Genomic DNA, 10,432 nt, shown 5'->3' on the forward strand with positions numbered 1-10,432 from the left:
TGTGGACAGAAATAGCTCTCCAATTACCACTGAGTCCCTGTGTAATTTTTCATGCTGGATATTGCAAGCCTGATCTTGGTCTTTACATGGGACACCACTTTTTGGAGTGGGTCTGTCTGAAAGGGATTCATCCTTGAGGAAACCACACTGGCCTAAGATGGTCTGGGCTGTGACATGCTTGCTAAGATGAAGCAGCAGCCATGACAACAGCAGCTGAGGAGGATATTAAACTATCATTGATTAAGTCAGCTCTGACTCTAATGATGAAATCAGCCTGACTCCATCCTGGATGTTGCAGACTAGGCTGCATTTCCACAATAACAGAAAACATCACTTTTCAGCCTTGTTTAGTGCTGTTGTCCTGGGAACAGAAAATTTCTAGTCAGTCCTCAAAAGGCTGATCTGTTGACTCATTTTTCAGGTGTGTGTTGGTGCTGCATCCTGTTTGTGCAGGAGTGATAGGCTGAGTTTTGTTTCCTGTTCCCTGTGTGCCCATTCTAACAGCAAATGGCCTTGGGTTAAAAAGAAGGATTTTGTGATTCTAGAGATGCCTGGACTCTCTGCTTCTAATCTTTGTAAAGAATTTGATCCATAAAGGCTAAGCACCACTCAGAAACTTTCCAAGAGATTACAGGTTTACATGAGTTTGATAGGAAAGATAAGTGCTAATGTCTTTACAAGCAATTCCATGTTTGGTGAGGGCATGAGTGTTAATGTCTTTGAAATGGGTCTTAGCATCTATACCAACATCAAGCCACAGGTTTGTTACAGAACTCAGACAGTTTGACCCCTAAAAGAGACAAATGGGTTGGCACAAGCCTGAGTTTCTGAACTTTGGGGGGAAATGGCAGGTTCAAGATGAGAATATGTGGTGGGCGGTTTGGGAAGGTTGTACCTTCCTGGTACCTCAGCCAATGGGGAGAGGAAGAAGGCAATATGCAGCTGGAAATTTAGGATAAAAGGAGGCTGTGCCCTCCAAAACCTTGAGAGAGAAAACCTTGTGGGCATTTGCACCACCAGACTCTCTCCCCTTATTCCAAGAAAGTTGCAGGACTCCTCTGTCTCCTTTATGGACACTGGCTTTTCATAGTGTGATTTTCCATACAAGTTGATGCTTTATGTGGATCTCATGGGCAGCAGAAGCCCATGGCTGGAAGGTGACTGTGAGGTCACATCTGTCACATCCCTGAAAGGCCACTCCCTGCAAGGGATGTGCCTGCAGTCAGCATTTAGGATTCAGGCCACTGACTCTTGGTAGTGACAGAGCTGCCAAGTTCTGACTTGGCCATCACATTCAGCTGTGGAATCAGAATGTTTGTTTCACTCCTGAGGAGACAATGGAAAGCCTGAAGGGCTGAATTAACCTAAGGGTAAATAACTCTAGAATTCAAATTTCCAGGTCTTTTTACTCCTTCCTTTCATGTTTCAAAGAGCTGCCGCCCACATGGGATGGCAATATGCTGTCACCATCAGTGCACCTGCATGGAGGACAGAAGAAGAGCAGCTTCCTTCTGTGAGTCACCGTGCTCCCATCTGAAACATTTTGTAATATTAGCAAGGAGTCTTGTAAGTATGCCTTTCCTCCATCTGGCAGTTTGATCCATGTTCCCCTGTCATCATTTTTGATGGAATCATTTCACATGTAATGCAAGACTGTCTCTCGGGTGTTTAAAAAGCGAGGCAGGTGCTGGAAGTGCAGAGCAGAGACCTTCCCCCATGTCTCTGCTGGCTGGTGTCACCCACTGCGTGCTAGGAGGAGAACCTCACCTCACAGCAGTCTCCATCCCTATGTTTGCCACGATGGAAACATTTTTGACAATATAAAAGAAAGTGTATCCAATGGTGACCAGTACCAGAACAAAAGAGCAAGGCTGAGCACCAGCCAGTGTTTTCATGTGCAAAGCTAGCACCACCCACACACTCTTGTGAGAGAGAGAGGTGTAAAGGTGACGCCAACACTGTTAGGGACAACTACAGTCAAGGGAGGGGTAGAGGTTCATTTTCAAATGACAAGTGGGAGTACAGATCTCAGATGAGTCAGTGAGGAAGAGCCCCCGCAGAGGAGTCTCACACCTCTTTACTGCCTTGCAGAGCTGCTTCTTGCTGCCTCTTTGCTCCTGTCCTACTTTCTAGGAAAACTGCAGAAGTTCACTGCATTCTCACAATGCCCCCAACAGCAATTCTGAGCAACCTGCACTACCACAGCACTCATTAAGCCATACAAAGAGAAATCGAAAGATGACAGACAACTCTTTTCACTTCTCCTTGCATGAGTAAGAGCTGAGCCTGACTTGCATGAGGTGGAGAAGGAGAGTAATCTGAGAGTTTCTATGAATCTCACAAGCATGTAACAGGAAGAAGGCTTTGCATTTCTGTACAGAAAATGACGGTGCAGAGAAAATAAAGAAGTATTCTGCAAACTCCACTTTAGGCCTTCATTACTGGTCAGAGGACAAGTTCTATCACCAGGCCACCGATATATACCGAAGATGTTTGCATCAACAACAGACCCATCAAGAATACTACTGGAAAATTTGAGAGCCAAGCCTCATGGCCTCATGGTCCAGAACTCTATTACATCTTCTCCTTTTCATAGAGTCTGACCAAAAATTGCAATGTAAATAGCATTTTGGCATCCTTCTTTCAGGACCCAACCTACAGACGTTCATCCTACCAGTGGCAAGGCACACTTGCCCAGGTCTCCACGATCTTTCGGAACAGAGTGATGGGAAAACAACGCTGAACTAAGTGATTTGTTCTCTTCCATCTCATCCAGTTCACCCTTCCTTTCAGAGAAAGGGTTCTCAAGAAGGGTCTGCCTTCATCTACTTTATCTTTGCAAATCCTTGACTTACCCTGTACTAGGAGAGAGGATCAATGGAACTGTATTTCCAGGAGAAGACAGTCTGATCTGTGGCAACCACTTTGAGTTCACAACTCTAATCTGTCTGTATGTTAGATTTTAATCAAACATTAGGTAACACCTGTATCACTGAAATGAAGATCTTTAAAAGCTCATGAAAAGGGCTGGGTTGCAATTCTTCAAAGTAAAATTTTAATATGCTCCTGTTCTTTTCTCCACATTATTTGCACTTGCAAATTTCTACCTGAGGATGCTGTGGAAATGCCAGCACAAAAGGAAATACCACCTCTTACACACTGAACCCAGACTAGTGGGGCTGATTCTTAATGATGGCCACAAGTCAGCATGTTTGCAAACAGTTCAGAAGCAGCATTTGCTCATTCAGCTTCCAACACATGCTGACTTGAGAAGCAACTCCTGGCTGCTAGAGTAACTTGTCACAGACAAGTACCAGTTTACTGCCTACCAAGGATTCCTAATGTCTGATGTCACCCTGCTGTTTATGTATACTGAGCATCAGAACTCCCCTGACATCCTGCCTTGGGCGCAGGAGTTTCTGGGAGTAAGCTGCTGGTAAGTATTTCTCAGGCAAGACTAGCAGTTCAGCAAAACTCATCCATTATCAGGAATAACCTTTACAACTAAAACTTCTTTAATAGACTGATACTGGGAACATGCTTGAGAAGGTACAATATTGAAGCCTGAACCAGAAATAAAGAGGACATAGCAAGATCCCATTATAAGGGTCTTAATAATAGTGAAACATTCTTGTTTCCATAGGACCCTTTGCTACGATATTTATCTCAGAGAAAAATCCAAACCAAAAAACCCCTGATTACAAGCATATCAAGCAACATTTTGAAAATGGTCATTGGACAATATCAAAAGCTCTGATAGTTTCAGAACTTTGTATTTTGAGTTCAGATTTATTCTTAACCAGACCATGATCGTTCACCAACATAATATTAGGAATTTTTAAAGCTCTTCCTTTGCTATGATACATTTAAAAAGGTGACAGAGGCCCCCTCAACCCTCACTCTGTGAGATGAAACAAGCCCAGTTCATTTAGGCAGTGTTGTTAAATTATTTTTCATTCTCCCATTGATGGCTGCAGCTTTCTCTGCCCATGGTGCAGTCTTGAGTTGTTCCTCCTTGAGTACAGGTGTGTCGTACTGTGCTGAGTTCTGGTTATATATGCCTGGGAATAAGTCAGTACTTTTTGGATACATAAAGTATCTGCCTTTTTCACAACCGTGCCATCAATGTTATGATATGATCAACCACTACCTTCATTCCTTCCTTGCTGCCTCATAGCCTCTCAGAGCTATGAGTGGCCTGTTTGGAGCAGACACTCCTCTGAGGGCCAGACTAATGTGACATAGCTTTAGCTGACTGAACAGTAGGTTTCATATCTACCTTTTCAGTGCATGAACACCTCCCACAGGAGATTAATGTTAGACAAATTTTCTCAAGTAGTAAGACCAAACTTCCAGAAGTGCTTTTCTTTCTGTATCACTAACAAAGAAGCCTAATTAATGTCTGCTTTTGACATCTAACCTCCAAATAGTTCCTGCTTTAATATATACCTTGTATTCTGCCCCAAAAATGGCACCTTAATTCCACTGCTTTAGGCACCAGTGGTATGCAGTGCTTTTAATCTTTCATGCTGACAAGACTTCAAAACTTTCTCACCTGAGCCACGGTAATAAATGAAAATATTTAAGATTATCAGGCACAACACCTTGAGGAATGCCAATATCATTCTCCTTCCCACTCAGAAACTCCTTGCCCATGTTGTCTTGTGCTGGCTCCTTATACACTTTAATAAGTGAATAACTAAGTTCTAAAGGTATTTGACAAGTCCAAGACAAGAATCATTGTAAGCGATCAAATCAGCCTGGCTTAGCAAGTTAGCTTGACAGTTTAGCATCCAGGTAAAAAAAGTTATGCCTGGGAAATCAACAAGAGATACCAGCTGAGTGTGTCCTAATCATTTTATCTACATAATTTTACTTAATTATTCTTCCCTCCAAAAATTGTTCTAAGGCTTGCTCATGATTGTAGAAAGACTGATAATTCTCTGCCAAAATAACCTCTGTGTTTCTAGTAAGCATGGGTATGGTGCTTACTGTTCTGCTGTCAGGTTGCAGCACTCCTAAAATTTAAAATCTGTATTTTATACATAAATTCTTCAAAACCCTTGATGCAGATAAATTTGTTTATTCTCTCAGTCTGCACACACTAAATGTTGTTAGCTTCTTGACCACTCACTTATGGTTATTCCTGTATCTCTACCTTTTTTTCAGACAGCTACCCTTTATTTTCTGGTGTAGTCAGAGCAGGAAAGGAAGTATTACTTTGTTGTATGATTTTACAACAGATACTGCAGGTTCCCTCTGAAAAGATAAACAATGACGGTGCAGAGATAGCATTACATACAAAACTTTTGCTATTAACTTTTTCATTTATTAAAGCACTGTAATGTTTTACAAATAAATAATCCTCTCTATTGATGAACTTTGAGAGAGAGCTGAGAAGTCCTGCCAGTGTGAGGCTAAAGATGGTACATTAAACTCTAAGGAAACTACTGGCAAAGCACCTAAGGGCAGGAGTTATATCAGAGAATAAAGGTAAACTGTAGTTAAAGCCTTAGGTTTAGGCAGAGGCTAAAACACACATGATTTTACCCACAAGGGACAGCAGGAGAGCCAGGAGGACAATTTAATTTCACCATGGAGTCTCCCAAAGAAAAGGATGTGCTTTTGTGCTGGTCAAAATCAACATCAAAATTCCCTTTGGTTTTATCATCATCCTGTGCTTGCAGAGTGTTTTTTGCTTGCTTGGAGCTGAACAGAAGTACCTACATGTTCTTTTGCATGGGCATTAGTGCCTGTTGGGTGCCAAGGGCATGGATTGTCACAACTTACCTTGTTCAGGTATTAATTGCAGCATAAGAGCTTTCTAAAAGTGTCAGAATCCAGGACACAGCAGACTAAATGCACCCAGTTCTCTACTTACCCATTGCTCTTACAGACAGTATTTAGGGAACCTGGCAGAGACTGTTAGGGTGAGTGTTCTAGCTGAATTGGAGTTTGTGTTGAAGAGGGGCATTCTTCTGTCTGACTAACAGCAAGGTAGCAGTGCTCCCCAACTGCATGCTCTCTAGCTCCCTTGTGTGAAAGTTCTTCCTTTCCTGAAGGAGAGCAGGTTTCATGCCAGACAAGCCAGCAAAACCCTGATAATTCATCTGCTGCTAATTTGGTGGAAAATCACATTATCTGGGGAATAATTCAAAGGACAAATGTTTTAAGTTTGTATCTCAGCTTTATTAACCTTTGACTGTGTAGTGTGTGTCCTGTGAAGTCTTGTGCAGCTGGACATCCTTACTGGTGCATTTGGGAATAAAAGCATTGTGCAAAATGTTAAACCTAACTCAGAGGTTCCTAAGGGAGTTCATTAGCTACAGTGGCAGAATTCCAGTGGCTTAGCACCAGTGCCCCAGAAGTGAGTGTGCAGCTGTCCTCCCGAGAGCATCGCTGGCCTCAGCCAGTCACAAAAGGACAAGTGCTGTGTAAGGTCACACATGCAGCTTTCCCAGCAGCTTGCTGCCTTTCTCTGCAGTATGCTCCACTGCACTCCTGGGTCCAATTTGCTTAGCTGATTGCTTAATGTACCATGCTCTACGGGGGGTTTGAGACACATAAAAAGAGACTGTGACAGCATCAAATGCACTGTCATCAGTGACCTCTTGTAAGCAGCACACAGGCTGCAGGACGGCAGTGACACTGTGCAGCCAGGGGTCACAGCCATTGTGGATCTGCTCCTCAGTCAGACTTCTGCAAGGCCTGAGACACTGAACAACAGGTGGGACTCCTGAAGGCTCCCAGGCTGGAAACCACCCAGAGCTGGGCACTCACAATGGCTGCTGGAGGTTCAGCCTGTCCCGCAGGACATCGCAGCTTTGGGAGGAGCTCACTTGGCACATCTGTGTGCCTGCTCTGTCACATCTCCTTACTAAGATACTCAGCTTATAGAAAGGCTTTCTGCAATAATGGGTAGCAAATGGAAACCAAGGATACTTTTGAAAAGCCTCTCTAAAACTTATTTCAGCTTCTATAAATGAGCAAATATTTTTGAATGTAAAAGTGGCGTAAAGAGGCTAATTTTAATGTGAGGATGATCACATAGTTCCTGCTCATGGAATAGTAAGACCATTTAACCATGGAGTATATTTTATACACTAGTTTGGCATGTTTGCAAACTACATAATGGAGATGTTTTAGCATGTCCTTATAAGATATGAATGAGGGCAGGGTATTTGTAAAGCTGACCTTCTACAACCCTGTAGTTGTAATAGTGTCATGTGAATAGTATTACCTAGTATAAGAAGACACATTTCAACATAAAAAGTTGCACATGTTTTGTGCAACTGAGCCATAGACATAAGTTACAAATTTACATGCAAATTTGATACTTCTGAAAAACTGTAAAAACACATTTATGAAAAATAATCTGATGTCTGCTATTTAGTTACTGATGTGGTTGTGATAGTAGAACCCTTAAGGATCTGCCTTTGTTAGGGTAGGTTTATACTTGTGAAAGCAAATTATGTGCATAGCTTTAATCATAGTTCTGTTATTCAAAACTATGAACTAAATTAAAGCTCAGGTCTATACACCAGGAAATGCTGAAGATACTGGGAAGAACTCTGGACCTGAGGCTCTGACAGGAATGGCTCTCCTATGCTTACACTGTTTATTGGAAGGAATTTCTCTGCACTCTGCAGCTGATTCTCAGATGAGGGATTCTTTTAATCATGTTCACTTAGCAACAGAAAGGTCCACTTAGATATACACGCCCAACTATAAACATTTTATAGAGGGGTATTGAATATCCTACCAACTTGGCATCTAGTCAAGATTTCCTGCCCAGAAACATAACACACTGTAAAAACAACAAAGTTTTAAGTTCAGAGACATATGTGGTTTATACTGGTTTTCAAACTTACTGAAGCCTATTAACAGTGTGCAGGAGTTACAATCGAGGCAGCTTACATCTGGAGGAAAGTGCTTGTCTTGGCTGTATTTTTGGCATAGCCTACATGCTGTCACAGACAGAGAAGACAGAGAGCAGGCCCTTCACATGACATCTGAGAAGTCAACAAATGCATTGTCAGCCAAAAACTTGAAACACCTCATGCTAACTTCCAAAGCTAGTAGAACAAATTTCAGCCCATAACAGGAGCTTACTGTGCTCAAGAATGACATAATTCAACCTTACTGCTTTCATGACTTGTTTATCACTTATGGAGGAGACAGAATGGAGCTGCTTCTAATTTATATGGTAGCAGTATCCTGAAGCCCCAGCTGAAGACTGCTTCCATCTCACTCGGCTGTGAACATTGCTTAGCATCTGGCTCCTACCTATGCATGTGCACAACTAGTCAGTTATGTGCTGTTCTGGTTCTTGCTAGCTACCCTGGTGGAAAGTGAGGTAGAATTAAATGTCTTGCTTTTATTAAAAAAATCAGAGGTCAATATTGGTGTTTATTTCAGAGCTGCCAAGCTTTATTTCCAGTTATAATTTCTGTATACTTTGACCTTATTTTGGTTTAGCCTGTCAACGGAGTTTGTAACTTTATCAAAAAACCTGAATCCTGCCAAGCCAGGAAATAAAAAAAATTGGAAAGAACACCCCATATTTCCTGGATGGATATGCAGTAGCAGGGTATGGCTCAGATCAGCCTGGGTCACCCTGTAATAAATTAGCCACCACATACCCTGCAGGCTGTTTGGTAATGTGGCACCTCTTACCCCAGCAGGACTTGAAGGTTCCCATAGCATTATGAGACTGTATTAAAGAATCAGAAGCCCCGTTGTTTAAGGAGCAGGATCATTTGGGTGTGCAACAAACACAAGGCAGAATTCAGCTCCTGCCCCAAGGGTACTACATTTGGATAAGCCAAAGGTGAGAACAGAAGTACAATATAAGCCGAGTCCTGCAGATTCAAGTTTCTCACTGCTGCCAGTTCAGGCTTCTAGGCAAAGTGCAGCAATGCTTCACATTGGAGCTAAATTCACTTATTCAATCATTTGGGAAAGCAGAATAATAGTAGAAAAGTAGGAAGAAATGGTTGGTTTTTCTAGAAATTATAACCTACAGTTCTCAGAAATGTAGAGATCCACCACTTAATGTGCCAGCATGCAGGAAAGGCTACAGCTGACCAGAAATTATATCCTGTGGGTCCAAGAGTCAGCAGAAATGCAGTTCAAACTGATAGTTAAAGCCCTGCAGGCCTTCCTTCCACTGAGTCTTGGCAGAAACATGAACACTCTTGAAAATCAATGCAAACAGAAGTAAAGCAGGAAGACTCACTCTGCTTAGACAGCTGATCTGTGGGACCTCCTGGAGCAGCAGTTTCTTGTGGAAGCCTTGTAGTCTAGGTAATCTCAGACTACAGTGGAAATGGTCTTCCCACCAGATGCTCCCAGAGAAATTTCTTGTGCTATTGAACAGGCAAGATGGAAACTTACAGGAGGTCTCTCTGCAACCTGTTACTGATTTGTCATGAGAATTGCAAGGTAGCATGATTTTATGAATTTGTCTGAAAGGAAACTGTCAATTGACAGCATTTTCTGGTTTGTTCTAGATATAGGACTATCAAGATCTTTGTTACATGCCCTGTGAAGCATATTTGGACTGCCTTCCCACAGTCAACTTAATCTGGTGGAATACAAGCAATATTCTCATATGTATCACAACTGGATACATAAAGGAAGGCCTGCAGTGTACTAAACACTTGGGTTTCAGGGTTTGAAATTGTGTCTGTATTCATGGGAAAAATCAATCCAAGAAGCCAAACAGACAACCCTTACAGACAACCCACTCCAGAAGTTTTCCTGAGCTCTGCTACCATTTTCAGATTTTTGATCTCTAACTTCACACAAACTGAGCATTTATTTCTTCTTGTTCATCTATAAAAGACAGTCTCCCCAAAACCACAGCTTAGTCATTTCCCAAACGTGTGACACTTCCAGTGACAAAGAGCTGGTTTTAATTTCCTCAGTATTCCCTCCTCACTGAAAGAAACCAGGGCAACCAGAGGCTGGGATTTCCCTGACCCTCCAGATAAGCTGCTGCCTTACTGGAGCTATAGCAATGATGCCTGATATTCATACGTCTTGAGTGAACTCCAAAACTATACCAAAAATGTATATTTAAAAAACCCAAATAAACAAACCAAACTCATTATTAACTGCATAAAACAAAAGTGCATATAACAAAATGTAGAAGGGAAGGATTCTTCTGATATAAATATTTTCACAAGTCCTCAAAATTAATGGCTTGAGTCTCTTGCCAGTTTTTGCTGGAGCCGGCTGTGTGTAGGAAAGCAGCGCGTTATCAACTGCAAGCCGGGTATTTGTGCTCCAGAGGGCTGCCTGCTGTGCAGCCAGATGGAAACTGGGCTGCGGACACCAATGCCATGAGCCTGGGGACACCAGTGCCATGAGCCTGGGGACACCAGTGCCATGAGCCTGGGGACACCAGTGCCATGAGCCTCCGGACACC

The 10,432-nt window shown here is 42.4% G+C and overlaps 1 long non-coding RNA gene across 1 annotated transcript; it reads left to right on the forward strand.

The window, feature by feature from the left end:
* Positions 1-1,213: 1,213 nt before the first annotated feature.
* Positions 1,214-3,003, forward strand: LOC135289767 (uncharacterized). The gene is made up of 3 exons (XR_010352490.1): positions 1,214-1,370; positions 1,474-1,566; positions 2,092-3,003. It is a non-coding gene; the product is annotated as an uncharacterized LOC135289767 (long non-coding RNA).
* The last annotated feature ends 7,429 nt before the right edge of the window (positions 3,004-10,432 follow it).

The sequence above is a fragment of the Passer domesticus genome, chromosome 1 (assembly GCF_036417665.1).
Source record: "Passer domesticus isolate bPasDom1 chromosome 1, bPasDom1.hap1, whole genome shotgun sequence".
NCBI lineage: Eukaryota > Metazoa > Chordata > Aves > Passeriformes > Passeridae > Passer > Passer domesticus.